A 3,550-nucleotide genomic window follows, 5' to 3' on the forward strand; every position below is an offset into this window, starting at 1 on the left:
GCAGTGTGGTAGGGGAGCCTCCAAGCTGGGGCAGACACAGGGGCATTTGGGGCACAGAGAGGGGCCAGTTCCCCAATTTGCCAGCATGGCAAATTGTGTCCCATTTTTCTGCAGCTGGGAAATGAGGGTGGAAAAATGGGTGGTCAGGAACCTCTGTGATCTGTACTTCCCCACTCCTCAGGCCTCTGGCACCCCCATCCCCATTCCCACTCACATATTCCTGGAGCAGCTGCTCAGCATATTTGGTGAGGAGGCGGGCAAGGCTGTGTGTCTGACGGATCTTGGCCTCCAAGTGGGGAAGGAGTGAGATTGTGGAGTCAGCCTGTGGGTCTTCTGGTGGGAAAAAGGGGGAGGGATGAGGGCAGCCCAAACCCCTACGCCTTGACCACTTCTTGCAGGCTGGCTCTTCCTTCCTGAATCGAGAAGCTCTGCTCTGAATTCTCCAACTTTTAAGCCGGGCAGGCTATGTCCCATTCCCACCAATGGTAAATGAGGCACCAGACATTCGCCAAACAGTTGTCCTACCTGCAATGTATTCTCTGATGCCAAATCATTGTTGAAATCCTATTAAAGCCAAATTCAAATATTGCCTCCTCAGTGCAGCCTCTGGATTCACCCCTCCCTTAAATTAACTTTTTCCTTTTATTTTAGGCCATTTACTCATACTTCCAAGGTAGTTTTTTTAATGGCTCCTTTATTTGTGTGAATCTGCCTCAGTCTGGGAGCCCTTTGAGGATAGGTTTCACATATCTCGGTACCTCAGTGATGGTGAAGTTTAACATCATTGAAGCACAGAATTTCAAGTCGGAATGCTCCTTTAAGCCCATTCTACAGACTGGGAGACTGAAGTCCCATTTCCTCTCCAAAGGACCTTCTGTGCAAAAAGCTAGAAAGCCGCATCATCCACGACTAGCCTTTCCTAGCGTAAGCTAGAGGGTGGAGCCCCGGAAGCATGACTACATTTCCCGAGCTGCACAGCGCGCCTACCAAGGCATGCTGGGGAATGTAGTCCTGGCCCGGCAACTCCCGCCCCGCCCCCCCACACCAAGTCTGAATTTCCCACCGCCTGTCCCTATCCTTAACAACCTCGACTTTCATCTCCTGTTGTCACTCACTGGTTCCTGTGGTCCAAAGAAACTTCCTTCCCTAACTCTATCTTTCCCTCTGGCCCCCAACTCTGATTCTTTCCCAATACTCAGAGGATCCAGGCGTCCAAACCCAGCTCCCAGTCCTCTCTCCCAGGGTGTACTCGAACCCGTGATCTAGAAACCCTGAGCCCAAGTCCCTGTGAAGGCACAGCCCAGGCCTCCGCTAAACTCTGGCTCTTGTCCCTTCCCACAGCTCACCCACAGCTCACCCGCTCGTTACCTGACACCGGGGCCCTGCTCTCCCCAGTTCAGGCCGCTCCCATCCCGGACCCGGGGTGGCTGGGACCCTGACCCCAGCTTCCAGCCCTTCAGACCCCTGCTCCCCACGGACACTCGACATCCGGCCCTTCAGCCCCTTACCCAGACTTCCCTCCCTCCGGCTCATGCTGGCCCCTGGCTGATCCCGGTTGCCTCCACGCCCCCCTTCCGAAGGGGGGGAGAAGGGGAAGGGGTAGGGGCGTGGCCCGGGCTCAGCCAATCAGGGCTCAGACCCCAAACAATCTCCCCCCCCCCCTCCCGCCCCAGGCAGGATTCCTTGGCTCTGAGCTCAGCTCCCTACTTGCGCAGCCCAGTCAGGAAAGGGGCCTGAGAAGGGTTAGCAGGTTGTCTGCGTGGTGGGTTTAAGACCTTGAGGCTGGGTGTGCCGGGGCCCGGAGGCAGCCCTGGTCCCGCGGGGAGGAGGAGGCTCAGGCTCTGACCTGGTGCAAGACTTAGGGCCGGAGCTTCTTTTCCGAGAAAGCTGATGGGGGATGGGGGATAGGGGTGGGGGGTGGGGAGGGATAGGACAGGGTGGAGCTGGCAGGACCGGAAGGTGCTGGCCCTACCCCCTGTTTGGGGGAAGGGGGGGAAACCGCGATGAGGGCCCTCAGGCTTGGGCCACACCTGCCCAGACAAATACCTTCTGGTCTTAGATATTTTCTCTGTCTCTCTCATTATCTCTCTCTCTCTCTCTCTCTTTCCCCTCTCTCTCATTATCACACCTACTAGGAGTGTGACAGATACACCGTCTCACTTCACCTTACCAGGCCCAGTAAGAGAACCCCTCCCACTTACACACATCTACTGCATGTAGACCTTCATTCTCACCCAGGAACAAGGTACGGGGGGTCGTACCGACATGTCCACCCCACTCACCTGATGCAGATAAACGATGAAAGGTCTGTACACACTTACACCCATAAATTGTTCCCAAGTACCTACTTGCCCTGGGCTCCGGGACCCAGGAATGATCCATATTTGGTCTCTGGCCCCCTGAGGAGCTGGGTCTGATGTGGGAGACCAGAGCAGGTGATGGGGTTTGTGAGTGAAGGGACTGGGAAGGAGGCCTGTGTGTCTGTGAGGGTATTGCCAGAAGCAGATAATTGCCAGAATAAAAGAAGGCATTAACGGGCAGAGGCCATAGCAGGTACAATCGAAGCCAACTGTTGGTAGGGGCCACAATCACACACTTATTAACAGCGAATATTTATTGGGCATTTCCTATGTGCAGGCATTGTTCCAGGAGCTACATTACATATTAACTTACTCTCATGTTATAGCTGAGGGAATAGAGAGATAAGTGAGTTGTCTAAGGTCACTGGACAAGCAGAGCTGGGATTTTCCCCAAGGCAGTTTGGCTCCAGAAATTTGGTTATAATCACTCTCTTATACCTTTAAACCCTCTGGCCAGAGTCCCACCCTTGCAACACACACACATAGCAACCCATGTCATATCTGCTGGCAAACACAGCTTCAAATAAAATCAACCTAAACACACTCATTTGAAGTAAACTTTTAATTGAAGTATAATATGCATAGGGAAAAGTACATTCATCCTAAAGTGTACAGTTCAGTGAATATTCAGAGTAAATATGTTGGGGGGAGGGGACCAACATCAGATTAAGAAACTGAACATGACCAGTCCAAGAGCTCCCTTTTAGCCCCTCTCAGCCCTAAGGGTGACCACTATCCTGACTTCTCACACCACAAATCAGTTTTGTCTGTTTTGAACTTCATATAAAAGGAATCATATAGTGTGTGTTGTTGTATTTGATTTCTTTCATGAGACTTGTCCCTATTGTTGGATGTGTAGCAAGACATCACTCTGTGCTGTGTCCACTGTGTGAACAGGCTACAATTCATTTTCCACTTTCCTCTCGATGGGCCGTTTCCAGTTTGAGGACATTATCAACAGTACTATGAACATTCCAGTACACACCTCTTCGTGCTCATACCTGTGTATTTCTGTTGAGTGTTGATGACCTAGGAGTAGAATTGCTGGAACGTGTAAGTTCAGCTTCTCTAGAAAACTGCCAGTTTTTCAAAGCGTCTCTACCAGTTTCCACTCCCCCAGAAATGAGAGCTCTGCTTGCTTTACTTCTTTGTCTACACTTGATATGGTCTGTTGTTCTCATTTTAGCCAT

The 3,550-nt window shown here is 51.7% G+C and overlaps 1 long non-coding RNA gene across 1 annotated transcript; it reads right to left on the reverse strand.

Moving 5' to 3' along the window:
• Positions 1 to 245: 245 nt before the first annotated feature.
• Positions 246 to 1,502, reverse strand: LOC121024514 (uncharacterized). Its single transcript, XR_005787724.1, has 2 exons — positions 1,369 to 1,502; positions 246 to 333 (listed from the first exon to the last, which is right to left on the reverse strand). It is a non-coding gene; the product is annotated as an uncharacterized LOC121024514 (long non-coding RNA).
• Between the last annotated feature and the right edge of the window lie 2,048 nt (positions 1,503 to 3,550).

The sequence above is a fragment of the Herpailurus yagouaroundi genome, unplaced genomic scaffold, assembly GCF_014898765.1.
Source record: "Herpailurus yagouaroundi ecotype Mexico unplaced genomic scaffold, PumYag 65526, whole genome shotgun sequence".
In the NCBI taxonomy this organism is placed as follows: domain Eukaryota; kingdom Metazoa; phylum Chordata; class Mammalia; order Carnivora; family Felidae; genus Herpailurus; species Herpailurus yagouaroundi.